Here is a 22892-nt window from a genome sequence, read left to right on the forward strand (position 1 = left end):
GGTTTTCAAAGACTTCCAACACTTCATTTCCATGCCAATATTGATTAAATGTCTACACCAGATAGCTTTTAAGTGGTTTAAATTGATATTATGTTTTGACAATGAGTAAGGCACAGAATCATTTCTCATATTTTATATAATATTCCATCATGTATATTTTTAAAAAAAAGATCAAATTTTCTGTGTTGATATAGACAAATAATGATCGGTGGTTATACTAAAAGTTCAGTGGATGCCTGCACTGCCTCTGTAAAAGATTGTAAATTAAAAACTATAAAAATATATATTTTCGTACTTCATAAATACATAAGATAAAATATGAACAATTGATGTGTAGACTATTAAACCATATTAACATTTCTAGCACTTTTACACTATTTCCCAATTAGTAATTTTGGGGACAAAGCCCTAAAGGCAAAATAGCAACTATAGTCCATAGGCCAACTTCTCCTCTCAGTTACTTTAGTGTCAATCCACCTTTGCTTTTTAATGAGTCATTTACTGTATGTAAAGATCGATACTGTCGCTATATATAAAATGTGTAAGATGCATATATATATACCCTCTTGTCCTTGTGCAGAACTTCAGAAATCAGACTTTTTGTTTCAGCTTTGTGTAAGTCTCAGAGCTCTTTTTGGCAACTTGCTGAGTAAGCTACCACTCATATGAATAAGGGTGGAAGAATCAACCCCTAAAACAACAAGACAGACAAGGACCAGAAGAAAGGAAGTAGTACTAATTCCATTTCACAGAGAGGGAACTGAGGCACACAGAGATTACATAATTTGCTCAAAGTCACACAGACAATCTGTGGCAGAGCTAGAGATTTCTGAGTCCGAGAACCATCATTCTTTGAGATAAAACTATATCTTTTGAATAACAACCAAGCAATGGTTGAAATTCACAAGCCAGAGGTTCACTAGCCTAATTCTCAGATATTAAAAGATATGGTCTTATGTAAGATTTAACTTTAAATAGCACCTTAATTGTGAAATGCTTGCTGAACATGATTTCTAATAATTTCTGGGCTAACCTTGAAGCTCAAGGGAATGTGCATAACTGAAACTATATATTTTTTTTTAATATCGTTTTACTGCAACCTATTTGGGTTACCTAGGGAGGTGGTGGAATCTCCATCCTCAGAGGTTTTTAAGGCCCAGCTTGACAAAGCCTGGCTGGGATGATTTAGTTGATGTTGGTCCTGCTTTGAACAGGGGGGTTGGACTTGATGACCTCTTGAGGTCTCTTCCAATCCTGATCTTCTATGATTCTATAATGCAGTAGGTTCTCTGATACTACAGTGATGACTGTGGTATAAACATCTGAATAAGGAAGGAAGATTTATACAACTTGAATACAATTGTAGTTGTGATAATGTTTGGTTCAGTTCTTATTTTGTTCACACCAACTTTTTCTTCCCTAGCTGTAACACACATTGGTTGTGGATTAATCAATGAAGGGGAGGAGAACCATAAGAATCAGGTGTAGCAGCCTGTTGGTTGCAGAGCACTTCCATAATAATACATCTTTCCATAGCAGCAAACATTTTTGAGAGGGCTGGTGGAGGATTTGCCTTTGGCTGCAGAATGCCTTTTCTCTGAAAAGCCAGCTTGCTGTGGAGCCAGTGTCCACAACCTTCTAACTTTTGCATGACCCTACAAAAATATGGATATCTGTTGCTAAATTGGGTTCTAAACTAATGTATTTGTGTTAATTCTTGAAATTACTTCTATAATCTTGCAAAGCTCTCACATTGGTTATGGTATCTGTATAGGCTGTATCTTTGACGCAACCATAGGACCATTAATTTGACACAAACATACGACTATTGATCTGCTTCTAATTTTTAGTCAAGGGATAGACTTAGTGCCCAGACTTTCATTCTAGTCCCCATACAGTGTGTTTCAATTCTCCATCTAAACCCTGGTAACATCACATCAAAATTCATACTGTTTATCTTTCACAGCTGTTGCATAGTCTCTTAGATGGTTCTTTGCTATTAATCATACAGATATTTACCCATGCACTTAGGCTATGTACATAAATTGTTTAAACTATCTGTATCTGTATAATGTATTATTCATTGCATGAAAGATTTCTCTCTTTTGAATTATAGTGTGCTTCTGTGTTCTTTTGTCATCTAGTGAAGCCTCAGAGAGGTAGCTGCTGAATACCAAGGCGGTTATCCAGAAAATGTGTTAATGAATCACCTGTAAAAATGGTTACTGACTATTGAAATCTGTATTGCAGTGCAGGTTGCGTTTAAAGTGTGCTTGAGTGGAGAAAATACATTTTGCATAATTACTACCAAGTGGTGTCATTTTGCTACCAAAGAAGTGCCATGAATTGTCAGAATAAACAACATTTTCTGTTTTGATTTCTGTCATATCCTGAGTTTGACATTATTCCAGGGCTACATCTTTTATTTGAATCCCTAGATTTTTCTTTCATTTGGCTTTTGGCATTTTCCCAACTGAGAACATAATTCTCATTGTAATATACATTACATTTCAGAATACACTCAAACACGTGATCTCTTTGAAACACGTGATCTCTTTGGCTTCTTCCAAGTGAAACTGATTATTGTTTACTATTTGTATTACAGCAGCAACTAGCCTTGACATAGGCACACTTGGGAGAGCCAGTATTTCCTAATTATTTGTGAATTAGGCTCAAGTACATCTCTGAAAACCTGTACATGCTGGACAGGCATCTGGAAAACCTGGTCACTCATATGGAGGGTTGGAGGTAGCCTTTACAAGCTACAGGGCTTCTATTACCACTGCTGAGATGTCTTAAACAACCCACCATCTTGTGTACTGATAATGTGGGACCCAGGCATAAAATAAAAGAAGGGGAGATAGATAATACTTGGCCCTGCTGTGAGTGTAGGGGACTGGACTAAATGACCTCTTGAGGTCCCTTCCAGTCCTATAATTCTGTGATCCTATGACAGGGAAAGGATATCTTTCATTTTGTCTTCTTGTAACCTGAAGAATTTTTGCATATTCTTACACAAAATATTTGCAAATTTCCCTCTCCCATTATTACCAGAGAAAATTCTCCAGTCTCTACTTTGTGATTCTGATCTCTATTCTGGATAAGCAAAAATCACTCCACCTTTAGATGAATTCTGCAGACCCTCAGCATGTTCAGTGAAAACCTAGGATTTCTTAAATGGTGCCTGGTAAAGAGCCAAGAATGTGTGTTTGTGTGGACCGACAGAATCATAGCTCTGATGTAAATGGCAAATAATGAGCATATGCAAGACTGGTGGCTACTGAGCATGTGCAGTAATGGGTGACAGAGAGGTCAGTTAGGCGAGCAGTTAGCTGGTCAGAACCTACTCATACTGGTCACAACTTGTTTTAAAGGTCAGAGCCTTCAATAAGAACTCTGAGGTAATGGTCAAGCCTGAGCACGTGCAAGTGAGGTAACTGTAGCTAAGAATAGGAAGGTTATATAAAGAGAGAACTTCCAACAGCGATTTCGGAGTTCGGAGTCTGTGTCTGAAGAAGGAGAGAGGCGTGCAGGGAAAGCCCAGAAGCCAACAAAAGAAGCCAAAGAGAAACTGCAGCAGAGAGACAAAAGAAAGCTGAAGCAGACCAGAGCTGACTGACCAGGAACTGAACAGCAATAGCAGTGATTTGTAAAAGAAAACAGCAATGGATTGATAGAGTAAGCTTAATATTCTTTTAATGCAAAGTTTTGGGAAAGTACGGTATAAATAAGTATGTGTATGCTTGAAATGTGTGTGAGTGTATTTTAATTGTATTTTATCTATCTCAACTTTAAAGCAATTTAAGATCTGCTGTCAGCAATTTGTTGCAAACTGTCCACTTACAACAAATTGCTTTGCTTAGAATCATTTAAACTGTATGCTATTGCAGTGTAAGTGCTCGTTAACTTGCAATAAGGGATTTGTATCTCAGGGCTTTTGTGTTTTGTTTAGGATTTTTAGTATACACTGTATTAGGGATTATTAGTTACATCAATAAAAAGAACATTGCCCATGTCAATTACTTTATTGGAAGGTATAGCCCTGTCCTTTAGTGTTTTCCTTAGCAACTCCAGGAACTTTTACCTCAGGGAGAACAGATTAAGGAGGCAATAGGCAAGTTATTATAGCCCTGTCCCTAAATTCATTTTTGGGATAACACCACTCCAGTATCCAACACAGAACTTCCAAACAGATGTGCAGGGGCAAGGGGCAACTACAGCCTCAAAACTTGTCATAAGAAACTGTTTCTACTAATGCCTGTACAAGGCAACCAATAGACACCAGCTAACCCTCATTGATTCATTAGACCAGCTATGCAATGCACGGCAGGCAGATTAAAAACATTCCCTGGGCAGTAGTTTGTAGCTGTTTGGCACTAAGCAGTAATATGTGCTTATCCCACACGAGAAAAAAAACTAAGGCACAGGACAGACAAGGAATAGGAGAAAGGGGAACAAATTAGCCACACAGATGCTTCTGAGCCTGGTTCTGTTCCCAGAATAGTTTTTTTTTTATGGGAAACTTCTGTAGTATTTAACAAAACATGATATTTTTCTGTATCTTCTTTGGATCCAATAGAATCATATCCATGCTCTTGAATTCTACATGATGGTTGAAAAAAACCTATAGAACAGGGGTTGGCAATCTTCAGCACACGGCCTGTCAGGGTTCCTTCCCCACTCTGAACTCTAGGGTACAGATGTGGGGACCCGCATGAAAAACCCCCTAAGCTTATTCTTACCAGCTTAGGTTAAAAACTTCCCCAAGGTACAAACTTTGCCTTGGCCTTGAACAGTATGCTGCCACCACCAAGCGTTTAAAACAAAGAACAGGGAAAGAGACCACTTGGAGATGTCTTTCCCCAAAATATCCCCCCAAGTCCTACACTCCCTTTCCTGGGGAGATTTGATAATAATCCTCACCAATTTGTACAGGTGAACACAGACCCCAACCCTTGGATCTTTAGAACAATGAAAAATCGATCAGGTTCTTAAAAGAAGAATTTTAATTAAAGAAAAGGTAAAAGAATCACCTCTGTAAAATCAGGATGGAAAATACTTTACAGGGTATTCAGATTCAAAACACAGAGGATCCCCCTCTGAGCAAAACCTTAGTTAAAGAAAACAGGAATAAACCTCCCCCTTAACACAGGGAAAATTCACATAAAACAAAAGATAAACGAATCCGCCTTGCCTGGCTTACCTATACTGGTTGCAATATTGGAGACTTGGATTAGGATGGGTTGGAGAAGATGAATTTCCGTCTGGCCTCTCTCAGTCCCAAGAGAGAACAAAATGTAAACAAAGAGCACAAACAAAAGCCTTTCCCCCCCCCCAAGATTTGAAAGTATCTTGTCCCCTTATTGGTCCTTTGGGTCAGGTGCCAGCCAGGTTAGCTGAGCTTCTTAACCCTTTACAGGTAACAGGATATTGCCTCTGGCCAGGAGGATTTTATAGCACTGTACACAGAAAAGTGGTTACTCTTCCCTTTATATTTATGACACGGCCTATCAGGGTAATCCGCTGGCAGGCCGCGAGACATTTTGTTTACGTTGAATATCTGCAGGCATGGCCCCCCACAGCTCCTAGTGGCTGTGGTTTGCCGTTCCCAGCCAATGGGAGCTGTGGGAAGCGGTGGCCAGCACGTCCCTGTGGCCTGCACCGCTTCCCGTAGCTCCCATTGGCTGGAAACAGCGAACCACAGCCTCTGGGAGCTGTGTGGGTTTGTGCCTGCAGATGGACAACATAAAGAAAATGTCTCGTAGCACACCAGCGGATTACCCAGATGGGCCACGTGCTGAAGGTTGCCAACCCCTGCTATAGCAGGAATATCATTCTCTATTCAATTCTACAGATTTTAAGAGTCACTTTGAGAAAACCTTTTAAAGTTGTATAGAACCCTGAAGGTTCATTCCTTATTTCATACTTTGAGGCAAGGATTGTCTCTTTGTTCTGTGTTTGTAGAGCACCAGCCAATGGGGTTTTGGGCCTGGATCCTCAAAGCCATGGGACGTAAGTTTCTAAGTATCTTTGTGGATCTGGGCCTGGGTCCATAAGTAGGGTTTCTAAGTGCTAGGTAATATAAATAAATAATAATAATTCTATAGAACAGTTCATGAGGGATGGATTGAAACTAACTGACTCATCAGGTGCATCCTCCATACTACTGTACCCCCTTGCCCTTACCGATTCTTAGTCCCTGCAATGGTTTTCAAAAATGCCACTTTTGCCACTAGGGATTTGACCTGTCTCCAATTGACTTCAGTGGGAGCTGACTTCAATAGGACCCCCAACTATTCACTCATAACTGTAGTTGGTTTTGCACCAGTCCATTCTTCCTACAGCCGCAACCCTTTTTTAAAAAGAAAAAACAAAAAAAAACCCACTTTTTTAAAAAACTTTCTTTTTACTTTCGGAAGATGACAGTGTAACTGCAAAATCTGGCCTCTACTCACAAGCCAGGTCATACTTGAACATTTGCAGATACAGCCCTCACAGACTCATAGGTTTTAAGGCCAGAAGGGACCATCATGATAATCTTGTCTGACCCCCTGTACATTGCAGGCCATAGGTGCCAAATCTGTGAATGAGCCAGTGCTCAAGCATCCATGGACAATGGCCCCAGCTGCATTCTTCCCTGAGACCCCACCCCTGCTTGGCCTCTTCACCCTCTTGTGCTGCACTTCTCTCCACCCTTACTCCACCTTTTCTCCTGAGGCCCCTGCCACTCACTCCTCTCTGCCCCATCCCTCCATCACTCACCTTTAAGGCCAGAGGGGGCAGAGAGAAGAGAGGGGTGGGCAGAAGGCACTCGGGGATGGGTTGGATTAAAGTGAGCAGCAGGTAGATGGGAGGGAGGAGCCTTGCAGGAGGCGGGAGAGAGGAGCTAGAGGGAGATGCTCAGGAGAGGGAGGCAGAGAGGAGAAAGCAGTGGGCAGGGGGGCTCAGAAGAGGGAGTGAAGGGGAGTGAGTGGCAGGTGGGCGGGGCCTCAGGGGCAAAGAAGAGCAAACGGCAGGGACCTTGGGGGTGGGGGCAGAGAGGACCCAGCAACAGTCAAAGTGGGGGAAGAAGAAGCAGAGCAGGAGTGGGAAGAGGCAGAGTGGGGATGGGGCCTCAGGGGAAGAGGCTGAGCAGGAGCGGGGCCTCGGGGTAGAGTGGTCGTGGAGCACCCACCGCCAAAACCAAAAGTCAGCGCTTTTGTTGCAGGCCACAGAACCTCACCCACCCGCTCCTGTAATAGATCCCTTGCTTCTGGCTGAGTTACTGAAATGCTCAAGTTATGACTTAAAGACTTCAAGATACAGTGAATCAGCCTTTTTCGCTTGTTTAAACCTGCAAGTGACCTGTGCCCCATGCTGAAGAGGAAGATGAACCCCCCACCACCCTGCCAATATGCCCCACGGGAAAATTCTTTCTTGACCCACAAATATGGCAATTAGTTAGGCCCTGAGCATGTCGGCAAGACCCACCAGACTAGACACCTGAATAAGAATTCTCTATAGTAACTCAGAGCCCTCCCAAACTAGTGTCCAATCACCGGCATAGGAGGTATTTGCTTCTAGCAGTCGCAGATCAGCTACATACCATTGTAAGCTGTCTCATCATACCATCCCCTCCATAAACTTATCAAGCTCAGTCTTGAAGCCAGTTACATTATTTGCCCCCACTGCTCCCTGGGAAGGCTCTTCCAAAACTTTACTCCTCTGATGGTTAGAAACCTTCATCTAATTTCAATCCTACATTAATTGATGGCCCTTAATTTCTATAATTTAAACTGATAGAATAAAACCAGCATGCATGTTGAGCAACACAACAGAAGAGATATTTTAATTATGAGAAAGCCATGTGGCTTATGTATTAGCTATTTTACTTGTATTCCATTTAATTGAAATGAAAAGTGAATGTTTTTATAATTATCATTTTAATATTCCTTGGCAGATTTTAATTTTATGGGGTTAACAAATGGCTCTTGTGTTTCAACTAGGTTACTTTTAATAACAGTAGGAACATTTCTTGACACTGGTAAACATTTTCTGTTGCTTAACTTGAATTTGAGTACGTGTGGGTATAATACCAAAATATTGTAGCTGAAAATGTAAACTTTTCAAACATAAACAATGACGTTGGTGTTATAATTTTACAAATCTGATGGGCAACATGGTAATTGTATTGGACATAAACTTTCAATCAACTTTTTCTACAAGCTGTGCTTTAATGATTCACTAGACACTCAGATAATTAATCATTGACATTCTTATAAGATAATATTTCAAAGGCTGCAGGAGATGCATCTAGATATGTAAGTCTTACTTAGAAAACTAACATTATGTTATGAATTCCAAAGTGTAATTAAAATCTTCCTGTGTTTTATATTGTAGCACTTTGACCAATCAAAAATAACTTTCCTATTTCACTTTCAAAGTGAGTTAGATTAAATAATTTTCATTATAGCCCTGCTCCACCTTGTCCTAAACATTCAATGCAAATCAATCAGTAGTCTTCCAGTTATAAACTTTAAACTGTAATGTAATTTAGATTAGAACAGTTTTCTTTATCATTTAATCTATCACTACAAGTGGTTTGGCATAATATATGTGTTTCCAAAGTTACTTTAAGACACTTATTTGGGAATTTAAGTCAGTCTATGGTAGTCCTGTTTCCAGAACAGTTGCTCTATTTAAAAATAGTAGGGAAAAAAGAGGAGTAACAAATATGCAAGGTAATCTTAATGGGGGTATTCATTATAAGAAATACCATGAATTATGGGTATATAGCTTTCCTAAGAACTAAATAATATATAAATACTCATGGGTTTACTTCAACAATGGAGACTAAGGATGAAATATCAAGAAATTCCCATGTCAAGCTTAGGTGCAGGAGAGATATGTGGTTTCTAAAACCATTCACTGATAAATTTTAAACTGTGGACAGATCATGGGAGACTCCTTTAACATCTCTTTTGTTTATTTCACATCCTGGCCTCTCCCCCTATTTGTTGATGTCCCTCAGATTTTGGACCTCTGTCCCCCTTTTCCCCCTCTTGGTAACCTTATCAACCCTAGAGCTTTTAATTGCTGCCCCTTGGATGATTTACTTAACTCTGCCCAATCTCAATCTCCAGCTGTTACTTAAGCATCTCCTTCTTCTTGTTCTGCTTCCATTTTACACTCAAGGTGTCCAAAACAGGGTTCCCTCTTTCACACCAACCCTTTTCCATTTCCTCCTTTTTCTCTTACTGTTGACAAATCCATTATTACAGCTTGAGTGCCATCTTCAGCTCCTCACTGTCTGCTTCCTCATTCATTCAGGCTATTGTTATGTCTTATTGCTCCTTTCTGTGTAAGAACAAAACCCCAGAGGTTCACAATAAGATTTTAAGTCTAAAGTAGGTTAGAAGATAAGAGCAGTGGTGCTATAATGTGGATATTACAAGGTATCTTTTTTTAATCTGAATTGCTCAGAAAAACTGACAAAGATTATCTTTATATTGACCAAATAAAATGACTGTAATGATAAAAACTCTACCAGCCAGATATGGTGAAAGACTGTCATTATCATGGTAGTTACTTCCTTCCCTAACCCTTCTAATCCATCCTGCAACTGAATCCAATAAAGGATCATTTTTACTACAGAAAACAGCATCAACTCTAAGCCACAATGGAACGGAAGGAACTGCTTCCCTCCACAGAAGAATTCATGAGATTTCTTTTATTCCTGTTCACCAGTTTTCAACCTTCCATCCACCACAATATTTTTTGCTGATTGTACCAGGTTCACCATTGGAAATTTACGGTAGGTTTCCTCAGGTTTCCATGTTTTGTGTTATTACTCCATGTGGTTTTAAAAAAATTATTGAAGGCCATCTCTTCTGATACACCTCTTTTTCTCCTGCATTAAAAAGATATTCATCCCAAAGTGTTTTCATTGGCAATGCACAGCCAGATCAGCCTGAATAAAGACAATCCTGCAGGGTTTTCCTGCAAATTCACATTAAATACAATCTGTCTGCTTCTTTAAGTCACTTATTTATTTTAAAGGGTTAATTAATGCTTCTAATGTTAATTTACAAGATCCAGTAGTGTGAAAGCTATTTCGAACGTACAGCTCCACAACAAGAAAAATATCAGATTTGCCCACAGCAGTGTAAGTGGTGAGAAGAAGGGGGAAAAGTGGAAACAGGGAAAGAACAGGTTATTGTAGAAAAGATGGAACTGGTTATTTGAAGTGAAGAAAGAATGTGTAGAGTCACTGGAGAATATGGACCGTCCATTAGGGTAGGAAAGAATCAGCAATGAGAATGGGAGCTGGAATATGATGAGAAATGTTTTCAGATAACAATTACAATATAGTAAATCCCCATGAATTGTCCTGATTTTCAGCAATGAAATGGCAAAGAAATAGCTATATGTTTTGTACCAATGTTCTTAACTTGACATATCAGTTATTCAGTAATTCCTAGACTTCCACACCAGTCTAGGCAGTAATACAAATCAAAATATTTTGTTATTTGGCATCAGTCAGATTCATATTGTCACATACTTCTTTTCTTTGATAAAAAAGATGTGTATGTCAATTTTAAAGGTGCTACTTTCGGGCATCCCAAACCAGGAAGAATTTATAGAGTAATGTTAAATTATCCACGGTATCTGAAAATTGGATTAAATCTTTGGCCACTCATGGCCAAAATCCCACTATAAAAAAAATCCATCACATTGTATTAATGTTCTGACCATTGTTCCTAAGTGTAACTATATGCACACAATGCCTATCTCTTTCTGACAGTACAGAATCTCTCTTCTGGAACACCTGTGACTTATAGGGTAAGCACTTTAAACATAACAGGAATACATTTGAATTGAAAGTCATCATAAACACAAAGTGTGATGGTTGTTGCAATGGTCCTTGATTTAAGAAAGCAACAGTAATATAGTTTATGACCTCTCTACTTGGATGGTGCAAAAGTGAAATGCATAGCAGTGACGGTCTAGAGTCCATATTCTAAGTTCTATGCTTCTCCAGTGATATATTTTGAATGGATATTAGATCAAAATAGATAAGACCAGGTATTCTAAAGGGATCTGAGTCATGAATGACCAAAGAGGGGCACTTGAGAAGACTTGAAGCCACTGAAATGAGATATTTGAGGGCAGTAAATAGGGGGATCATTGCTGGACCTCATGCAGAATGATGCCATCAGGAGTAAGACCAAGGACTGTGGTATCAGAGAGAATGTGCAAAAGAGGAGGCTGAAATGATATGCAAGAAAAACAGATGAAGGGAATCCTGTTAGAGAGGAATTTGAGACTAGAACTTGTGGGCACTGAACAAGAGGATAGCTAAGAAAACAGTGGATAGACTGTGTATGAGAGGATGGAGTGAATATGGAGTGAGTGCTGGACTGGCAAACCTGAAAAAGACTGCTCTGTCAACCTGACCCCAGCCAGCTGATAGAAGGGGAAGAAGAAAGATATTAGATCAGAATATGTCCTGAAGTCTCTCCTCACTCATGTTACCCAAGCCCCCCCCTCCCAGATAGCCCATTCAGAGAGGAACTTCTAGAACACAACTTGTGTTCAGCATATCTGAGATTATGGAAACTGATATTTAGCATGTCCAATAGCTCAGTGGAGAACTTTTTAAAAAAATGCTGCAGCTTGCCATGTCCGATTACAGAGGTTGAGCTACAACTGCAGGGGGTCAGAGGTAACCTTGTCCTATTTGAAAATGAAGTTGGAGTTCTTGTGGAAAGTATTTCTGAAATAATTGAATCATAGAAGATTAGGGTTGGAAGAGACCTCAGGAGGTAATCTAGTCCAACACCCTGCTCAAAGCAGGACCAACCCCCACTAAAACATCCCAGCCAGGGCTTTTTTCAAGCTGGGCATTAAAAACCTCCAAGGATGGAGGTTCCACCACCTCCCTAGATAACCCATTTCAGTGCTTCAGCACCCTCCTAGTGAAAGAGTTTTCCCTAATATCCAACCTTGATCTCCCCCACTGCAACTTGAGACCATTGCTCCTTGTTCTGTCATCTCTTACCACTGAGAACAGCCTAGCTCCATCCTCTTTGGAACTCCACTTCAGGTAGTTGCTATCAAATCCCCCCTCACTTTTCTCTTCTGCAGACTAAATAAGCCCAGTTCCCTCAACCTCTCTTCGTACGTCATGTGCCCCAGTGCCCTAATCATTTTCACTGCCCTCCTCTGAATTCTCTCCAATTTGTCCACATCCTTTCTGTAGTGGGGGCCCCAAAACTGGATGCAATACTCCAGATGTAGCCTCACCAGTACCAAATAGAGGGGAATACTGACTTCCCTTGACCTGCTATCAGTGCTCCTATTAATGCAGCCCAATATGCCATTAGCCTTCTTGGCAACAAGGACACACTGTTGACTCATATCCAGCTTCTCATCCACTGTAATCCCCAGGTCCTTTTCTGAAGAACTCCCACTTAGCCAGTCAGTCCCCAGACGGTAGCAGTGCATGGGATTATTCCGTCCTAAGTGCAGGACTCTGCGTTGTCCTTGTGGAACCTCATCAGATTTCTTTGGCTCAATCCTCCAATTTGTCTAGGTCCCTGTGTATCCTATCCCTTCCCTCCAGCGTATCTATCACTCATCCCAGTTTAGTGTCATTCGTGAACTTGCTGAGGGTGCAATCCATCCCATCATCCAGATCATTAATAAAGATGTTGAATAAAACCAGCCCCAGGGCCGACCCTTGGGGCACTCCGCTTGATACCGGCTGCCAACTAGACATCAAGCTGTTGATCACTACCCATTGAACCCAACGATCTAGCCAGCTTTCTATCCACCTTATAGTCCATTCATCCAGTCCATACTTCTTTAACTTGCTAGCAAGAATACAGTGGCAGACCGTATCAAAAGCTTTGCTAAAGTCAAGGTATATCACATTCACCATTTTCCCCATATCCACAGAGTTTCCCAAGACAAATAAATTGGAATTTAGCCTCTCCCCCTGGGCATGTAAGCTCCACTCCACTCCATCTCCTATATCTAAGCCATAGTCTAATAATACTGTCCACCTGTGGACAACAATTAGCACTAGCTCCAGAAGAAACCTATTCAGAAATAAAAAGATATATCATTTGAGATTTGCAATAAACTTTCTTGCTAATTATTCCTTAAATTAACATATTGTGTTGCAAGCACTATGTAATTGGGGCCATCTTGCAGTTTGGAGAATGTTGCTCCTACATAGCCAATAGTAACAAAGTGGGGCATACTCTGCTTTATGAAGCTGTGAAAATTAGTCAAAATTTCTGCATCAACACCTCCAGTTGGTGGCATTCTTGGCATTTCTCATTTCCATATTGCTGCACTAGGGTAAGTAATTAGATGGCAGGGACAAAATATCCTCTGAGCCCCACTCCTGCATGTAGCATACAATCCTACTGTGCAGCTCTTGCTCTCTCCTGGAATTGAGCTCTCCAAAACTGATTGCACTGGTACAGTCAGAGAATCACAGATGCACAGCATGTCATCTGCTCTCTGCTAGACACAGGCAGCTGAGACAGCAATTACCGACTGCCAACCGTAAGCTGCTCTGACTAGCAATAGTGCTTAAAGGCAGCCCGAGTGTTATTAAGTACCGAAGTACAGGGGATAAATAATAAATGCCTATGGATTTCTCTGTGGTTTAGTGCCTGCAAACGGGTGTTTTTCAGAACAGCAAAGGCAAATATCTGGACTATATTCCCAAGCACATGCATGTGCGTGGAAACACACACACACACACACACACACACACATAGAAGGGTTAGGCTTAAGATAGTCATGGAGTATGGAGGTGCAGGAAGCTGTGTGGTTCATTACCAGCACCATTTTCACAGGTTTGTATGCAAATTTCCTTCATGCCCAAATCTGATGATGATACATCCAGGCCACCTCACCTTTTCCATGCTCATTATCTTATTGATACATCTGTATTTGTGATGGCCGGGACAGAGACAAATGATCAAGCAGTTTCTCACTGTCACACACAGAGGCAATAACTGCACAGCATTCATTTGAGGACAATCTGAACCTCTAAAGCTTAGACTGTGTGTGAGTCCCCATAAAAATCACATGCATTCAGTGATTCTCTCCAGCAGCTAGAATCTCTCCAGCAGCTAGAAGGTGAGACTTCCATTAGACAGCTCTCTGGAGGAGCATCTCAAATCCTGAGAGGATACCATATAAGGAAATTGTGTAGATCCTAAGAGGAATACAAAGGGAGCATGAAAAATGGACATCCAGTCAGCTGGACCTATCCTTCCAAAATATTACCCTGGACCCATGCAGAGGTATGAACGCTGGTGGCCCTAGTTAACAGCTAGAAATAAACAATCAGCCACACCCAGGTTTGTCCCTTTCTTTAGGGTTCTGTTTATTGTTGTCAGAAACAAGAAAGAAAAGCGTAAAAATTATCACAAACAACAATCTGGTTAGGGATTCAGACTGGGATCTTCTGGCCTCCACTAGCTATTGGGTAGGGCCCTCTCTGACAATTCAGAGGGAGATCCACAGGATCTGCCTGCCTACACCTTCCTTCTCTGTTTTTTCCTGGTTTCCCCCCTTTATATTGTCCAGATGAGAGTGTGGGCTAATCATGCGGTACTGATCAGCTGTGCCAGCTGATTCACAGCACCTGCCTGCTTGGCTTCTCTCTGGTCAGGGTCAGCTGCTCCCGGTTCTCCCCCAGCTAGTAAAGAGGCGAATCATGTTAGAGGGCAACTATATAAACATGGGAAACCCCGTGCTTCGGAAGAAATGAAGCCTGCTCTGGCCACTTAGGAAGTTCATGGTGGATTCACAAAGGATTCTGGATGGGTGACAGGCATCTTTTTTGTGGAAGTAATGTCAGCTGAGTGATCCATACTGCAGCTTTCCCAGATTTGTAGCAGCTTCTATCCTGCTGCCAAACTAGTTTGTAGTATAAAATGATCAAAGTCCTTTAAAGATATTTTATAGGAATTTAAAGTGCATTTGAGTCTTCAAACTAGGTCAATGCCCTCAATTGCCATAGTTTTATGAAAAGTTAAGAACAGATAGATGCTGGGTCCCTGTCAGCATCCATAGCAAAGAAATGGGTTCTTTGCCATTGAAAATGAGAAATAAACCATTGGTGATGCTGTTCATCTCATCAATGTTGTCATGAATACTTATATTGTACTGTGAGTGGAGAATTGCAACACACAAATACAGAAAAAAGTTTGTGATAACATTGCTATTATACTGTGTGGTACCGGTAGTCCAACTCTTTTTACTCTGGCCTGATAGTCCAACTAGAATACAACCCACAATGTGATTGCTGCCTGATTTGTCAGTAAATGTCTCATTCTCCATGCTCTCAGCTTCCAAAACAATGAGTGAACAGATCCGCTTTGTGTGAAGCTTTCCCTTGAATCCCAAATATTCATAATTGGGAAGCTGCTTCACCTGGTGCATTGGGTGAAGCACATTGTTATCCTCCATACTAGAAGGAAGTTTGTGCTCCAATGTTACACAAGTGGCTGCAGTGAAGAACCATAATGAATTGGTTAATTGCTTTCATTCTCCTTATTTCCTTTGCTTTTAAACGTATAATTCAATAGTGCATCCATTATTTATTCTGTATCATTGTCACATGCTTGTATAACATCATACGCTGAAAGGAGTTGGCAAGAGCCAACATGCTTCAACTGAGTTTACGGTTCAATTCTTTTGTTATTTTATCATTCAATAAAATGCTCTGCATACAGAATAATTTTCTTTGCACAATATTTATTTTTGTTTTACCTTCCTGGAAATGGAAATTGTAGATGCTTTGATAAAAGGATTACAAGGTCATCCAATTTCAAGTAGTTCCTATAAGTACCGCAAAAACATCCTCTTAAATGCTAATTTTGTACAGTCCTACAGTAGTGGAGTACTTTTCAGTTCAGTAATTGAATACACAAAGGAGGAAATGGCTGGGAGAGGAAGCTGTTTTTGGACTCTCAGCCACAGAAGCCCACCTCTAATACAAATTAATGTGCTTAAGCATTTCTATGCCTCTCTCTATAGTCTCACCAACAGATTGAGTACTTTTAATTGTAAGTGAATTTAATGTCATATTAATAGACTTGGCATTGAAGTTGTTGAATTGTCCTCCAAACTAACTTCAGTAATGTCTGTAAAATGCTTTGAGCTGCTTGGTTGGAAGTTCTAGCCACACACACTTACTGCATTAGAAGTCATTGTCTTCTATGCCTATCCAGTTCCCTGCCTCTCCACTAAAGCAAGTTGTGATGGTGATTTTTATTGTGGCCCCTTTTCCATTATGAAGTGAATTGAGGTCAGATAGATGATTACTTAGCACAGAGTCATCTGATGGAGATAACATCTGGTCAGTTGTCACTATTGAACTAAATTGAATTGGATCCTGTGGCCAATGTGTGAATGGTTCTCTAGCCCTTACTTACTAAAACTTTCAATCCACAGAATTTGCATTTGTATGGTACAGATCTATAACACTACCAAGTTGGCAGTCTGCCTCAACTTTGCAAACCTGAACCAAAGAGTCTATTAGTCTCCTTCTATAAACCTTACCTAATTTGATGTAAAAATCTGAAACAAAAAATGGGTTTTTAGGTTTCACTTTGTAGTCTGAAAGCTATGTGCTACAACTATGTTATTCTGTATAAAGTAAATCAGAAAATAAGAGTAAACAGAACACATTTGTTCCTTTTATTGTCTGTGAATCCTTAAAAATGACATTATAAGAAAACTGGAGCTTGAAATTACAGTAGAAAAGATTCTCACTGCAGACAAAACCCATGGAAATTAATGGTTTCACAGATTTTCATTAAAACACTTTTTTTTCATTTTTGCTTAACATTTTTACAGAGTTTGAAATAAATTTTGAAGGTGGAAAACTACTGTAATTTTGCAGTAAATAGGGTTTTTCTTGTAAGACTTCTGGCATTCCTGTGCAAAAAAGGGTGAGTTTCAACAACGAAGCAAGTAACAGTTTTGATTGTTGCCCATATGTTGATTTTTTTCTTCATTAAAAGGGGTATTTGTTTTCAGAAATGGAAATACAGTTCCCGGGATAAAATTCACACAAAACAATGAAAACTTTAGGCTTTGCATCCAGTATTAATATTTGAAAATCAAAATTTGACTCTGAAAAATAAAATTGTTGACTTCGATCAAAAGGAAACTACAAAAATGTTGGTGAAAACTACTAGATTAATGCTGATTTATTAAATTTTGCTCTCTCAATTGTTAGCAGATTTCAATAAATATTGATGGTGTAATTGGGAAAATGACTAATATTCTCCATGAATAGTGCAATGTTTTCACACTGTGTAATATTTATATCTACGGATATATATATAATAGCATGTATAAGCCCTAACCAAGATCAAAATCCCATTCTGCTGGGCCTATATATATGCTTACATACAAAAATATACACAATAAAGAGACAGTCTCCTGTCTTGAAGAGCTCACAATCTAAAGAGACAAGACTTGGGAAGGGAAAGAGAGGCACATACACATTAAGTGTCATTCCCAAGGACATACACTAGGTCAGTGGCAGAGATTAGAATAGAATACAAGCTTTCTAAGTCCCAGTCCAGTGCACTAACCACGGGACCATGCTGCCTCTCCATCTGAGGGCAGTACTCTTACACCCAAGCAATAATTCAGCCAGAGAGAAAACTGAAGCAGAACAGGTTTCAGAGTAGCAGCCATGTTAGTCTGTATCCGCAAAAAGAAAAGGAGTACTTGTGGCACCTTAGAGACTAACAAATTTATTTGAGCATAAGCTTTCGTGAGCTACAGCTCACTTTCCAATGAAGTGAGCTGTAGCTCATGAAAGCTTATGCTCAAATAAATTTGTTAGTCTCTAAGGTGCCACAAGTACTCCTTTTCTTTTTGAAGCAGAACAAACTTTTTATTGGTAATATGCAAAGATTCTAAAAAAGAACTGCATCAGAAAGTAACATTTCTCTCAAGATGTAACTACCTAAAAATTCAGATAATGTTATCTGTAATGATATTGCAGGGGTATATTGACTCTATTAAATATATAAATGCTATGTTAAGTAATTACTAGACTGCAAGAACATGCTATGAAATTATTATGCTGACTTTGAAATGTCTAGACTACTATACAATTAATATTATAAGACTGATTCACAAGCTTTCTGTGAGATAGGAAGAAGCCTAAAATAATACTGAAGATATGCCAAGATCTCATCTCGTATGGCATCATCTAATCAATGACTTTACTTTGTGGCATCAAGTGAGGTTTGTTCTGAGATGTGAAAGAGTGGGCAGTTTTGCTTCAAATGGCTTTAAAAAACACTTCTTTTATGTTCCAAGTCATGTGGGTTTGCCCCTCCAAGTTTCACTTTGAGTTCCTGGTTATCAAACACACTCTCAGAACAAACAGATGAACAAAATGACACCAATTGTACCTTACCACCTAGTTTTGTGTCATTAGAGTATAAAACCAAAACATTCTCATGAAATCATAGTGAATATCTTCCTCAACGGTAGCTGAAAAGTCATCTGAAGTAGTCTTTATGATTGAAACTAAAACCTCTCAGAGCAATTCTGGAACCAGGCCCCAAAGAGAAAAATAAACCAATCCTATGACCCACACCTGTAGAGCTATATGGTTATTAAAAGCCAAAATCATGAAGTCAATCACATTCTAGGAGACGCTAAAGTCAATACTCTGTATAGGAAAATATGCATTGTTTTGGCGCCAATGGCGGTGCCTTTGGTTTGTACAGTCTCCATAACACGTGAAAAATGGTGAAAATAAATTCTTCACTAAGCAACAGCAGAGGTTTGGTCTCTCTGCATCAGAACTATGGAAATATATGCTTTTTAGAAGATGCTGTAAAGACTACCTGAGAGAAAATGTATTCACCAAAGATGCATTGTGAGTGATCCTCTGTCATCGTTGTGTAAATTCAGCAGTTCCAAAACCTATTTCAACGTCCAAAAAATGGCTGCAAAGATACTTTGAGAAAAGACTTGGGCCTGAATACCTCTCAAAAATGTTGAATGAATATTACTAGGAATTTCCAGAGAATTAGACCCCCCATACAGATAGTTCTGGACACAGATTTTTCTGAACTGCATCTGGTAGCACAATTTGGTTATTTTCTCAGAGCTAAAATGTACATACAAGCTATGAAATCCCAAAGTCACTGAATTCAATGGGAGTTTTACCACCAACTTCAATGGGTTGAGGATTTCCTTCATAATCTGACACCGCTAGCGATAAATCAAATTTGAGAGCTCTTTGAAGACTGAGACTTGCACTTGATCAAGCCTGATTTTCAGAAGTTCAGAGCATTCACAACTCTAGCAGAAGTCTGCAAGTTGGCTCAGAACCCCTGTGAATAAGGCCGATATGGGGCTATATTCTCAGCTCTGCTGAGTCTGCCTCCTGCTGCAAAACTTAAATTGGCCAGAGAATTCTCCCAGTATTGGGGGAATCTCCAACCAGTGGAAAGCAGGTGGAGGAGGCCATGCCACCCTCCACACCTGCTCCTCCATGTCTCCTCTGCCACCCCACTGCTCCCTGCAGCTGTACTATGCACTGGGCCAGGGCAGAGCAAAACTAGGGAGACATGCTCCGCTCCCTGTCAGCTCTCCAGTCACTGCACTAAGCTCTGTATAGGAGAATTCAACCCTGAGGATAATATATCTCCATTTCTCTTAGCAAAGGTTGGTGAACTGTGAAATACATTTGCAGAAGGACATGATCAGCAGTGCTGTTTGGCCAGCTGAATATTACTAATAATGTTCAGGCTGCCAAATTTTCACTCATCCGTTCCCATCTGACTCCTGCTTACAGCAATTACAATGATGAGGCCCCTCTCACAAATTACATTGAGTTATTTTCATTAGAAAAGATAGCCAGCCTTGTAAACATCCTCTGGTGTCTTTGGATGGTGATCTCTCTCACCAGCTCAGTCTTTTAGGGGACTAATATGGAGGCCTGATACCCCATAATTAGAGAAAGATTTTCAGAGAAACAGACTGGCTGCCCACACCTCCCATGTTGCACTATCAGGCAGGAAAGCTTCTGCTGCCAATCTACCACTGTGAACTGAAACTGTGTCCTAACTGTGTGGTGACCAGGGATATGTGGTGTCACCTTGTCATAAATATAAAGGGAAGGGTAAACACCTTTAAAATCCCTCCTGGCCAGAGGAAAAACCCTTTCACCTGTAAAGAGTTAAGAAGCTAGGATACCCTCGCTGGCACCTGACCAAAATGACCAATGAGGAGACAAGATACTTTCAAAAGCTGGGGGGAGGGAGAAACAAATCCTCTCTCTGTGTCTGTGTGATGCTTTTGTCAGGGACAGAACAGGAATGGAGTCTTAGAATTTAGTAAGTAATCTAGTTAGATATGCATTAGATTCTGATTTCTTTAAATGACTGAGAGAATAAGCTGTGCTGAATGGAATGGATATTCCTGTTTTTGTGTCTTTTTGTAACTTAAGGTTTTGCCTAGAGGGATTCTCTATGTTTTGAATCTAATTACCCTGTAAGGTATTTACCATCCTGATTTTACAGAGGTGATTCTTTTTACTTTTTTTTTCTATTAAAATTCTTCTTTTAAGAAACTGAATGCTTTTTCATTGTTCTTAAGATCCGAGGGTTTGGGTCTATGGTCACCTATGCAAATTGGTGAGGATTTTTATCAAACCTTCCCCAGGAAAGGGGGTGTAAGATTTGGGAGGATTTTTGGGGGAAAGATGTTTCCAAATGGACTCGTTCCCAGTAACCGGTGTTAGACGTTTGGTGGTAGCAGTGAAAGTCCAAGGGCAAAAGGTAAAATAGTTTGTACCTTGGGGAAGTTTTAACCTAAGCTGGTAAAAATAAGCTTAGGAGGTTTTCATGCAGGTCCCCATATCTGTACCCTAGAGTTCAGAATGGGGAAGGAAACGTGATACACCTATACTACATATATAAGTGAATAGAACTGTTTGATTGTAGCATGTGTTTATTGTTATTTAACCAAAGATACCTGCTGCATTTGGGATAGTATAGTTTATACATTGCATTCAGTCAATTAACTTGTGGCTAAACATAGATATTAAGGACCCATAGCACCTCCCATCCCCCACAGCTATCCTTTACATCCACCTTTCTACTGGTATAAAAGTTCCTTTTTAGGTTTTATTTTCATAAGGAGATTGCTTGGAAATTATCAGTTAATGAAAAGCTTTTCATTATCTTCCCTAAGGCTAGCATTTCAACTTCCTACAGAAAAGGCAATAACTAATACTTATGCAGAGAATCAAACTGATACCAGTGACTTGGAAGACTTGAACCATCATATATATATATATAAACAGTATATCTCTAAACTTTCTGGAATTTACCTGTAAATGGCTGATTTGTAAACTTCTAGAAGTATTTTTCCTTCTCATTGATGATAATCTTCAATCTGTTATCCTCTTATTTACAACTGATTTTGTATTTAAAACTGATTTTGTCAAGTGAAATATTTTTTCAATTAAAATACTTATTGTGGTCGATGTGAACTGCTATAAGGATATGGATATGTAACCCAGTTATTGTGATAGTCTGTATAACTTATATTGGGATAGTGGAATGTGTATTATACACCTCTATTGCTTTAATTCAATGTATTATACACCTCTATCACTTTAATTCAATTTTCAGAAGTTCAGAGCATTGACAACTCTAGCCGAAGTCTGCAAGTGCTCAGCACCCTTATAATGGGTGCTATTGGAAGAACAAACAGGAAGGCAATGGGATGGTTTCCCAGCTAAGAACATCTTAACACATACTGTTAGGCAACGGAAGAAGCTCTTACCTTTGAGAATCTTACATCCCATATCCAAAAAGTTGCAAGCTTTTATTGCTAGTGATGAGACCTTCGCTATCAACAGTTAAGAAGCCACAATCCCTGAGGACCAGAGTGATCAAAAAAGACTGAACGGCTTTTACAAGAGACTTTCCCTGAAGCAGGTTGGGAGACATGATTTGTGAGTTAAGGGAACAGAAAATGCCAGTGAGACCCTAAAGGTGTTGGGAGGTCCATAGGAAGCTTACATCTTCCAGGATCCTCATGGTGAAGATGGATAGATATGTACAGACATGTCTAGATTGTTTATTGTTTTAAGGCCAGCTTTCTCTGAAAAGCTTTAGTTCTAAATTAATAACACTTTGCTTTAAGAAATCAGTTTGGTTACTGGATACCCCTGTCTCAGCTCCTGCAGCGAAGTGAACTGGAGATACTGAACCTAAGGCAGGCCTGCTGAGGTAATTGTGGCTGACCACACAGGGGACTGCAGAGCAGGGCCCACTCTGACAGTGGGAGAATTGCGTGATTCCACCTGAGAGAGGTGACGGTATGAACTTGAATGTGGGGGGTGTGCATGTGGAAAGACCAGGAAGGGTCAGAGATGCAGTAAGCCCAGTGGCTGTGACACATTTCATAAGTTTTTTGTCTGTTTTTTGTTTTTTGCTTATGGCTTATTCTCTTGTGTTAGTTTTAAACAAACAAACATTTCAAAAATATAATTAAATGGCTTTTCTCACATAAAATAATTATTTTGTTCAGTCTGTTTGCTCTATAGTATGGATTTACATCTATTAAGTATTCAGCATTGTTTTTTATTCCTTATCTCCCTTTGCTATTTACTTTTCAGCTAAATGAGATTTTGTATGGTGGGAATTCACTGTTCATGTTACTTTCCTTCCTTTGGTACCATATTTTGAATTTTAACTTCTTATATTTTCCAACCCATTCAAGCAGTTCAGAACAGACTAATCAAGAAAATCTACTTAGTTCTAGTTGATGTTCAGTTATGAGTAACAAGGGATAGAAGTGTCCAAGGTGAACAAAAAGGCATCATTGAC

General features: G+C 39.8%; 1 long non-coding RNA gene across 1 annotated transcript; it reads left to right on the plus strand.

Annotated features, from left to right (window-relative positions):
• Nucleotides 1-3377: 3377 nt before the first annotated feature.
• LOC311519390 lies at nucleotides 3378-22556 on the plus strand. The gene is made up of 3 exons (XR_014711264.1): nucleotides 3378-3678; nucleotides 9634-9793; nucleotides 21690-22556. It is a non-coding gene; the product is annotated as an uncharacterized lncRNA (long non-coding RNA).
• The last annotated feature ends 336 nt before the right edge of the window (nucleotides 22557-22892 follow it).

The sequence above is a fragment of the Lepidochelys olivacea genome (genome assembly GCF_965140295.1).
Source record: "Lepidochelys olivacea isolate rLepOli2 genome assembly, chromosome: 1".
Taxonomy (NCBI): domain Eukaryota; kingdom Metazoa; phylum Chordata; order Testudines; family Cheloniidae; genus Lepidochelys; species Lepidochelys olivacea.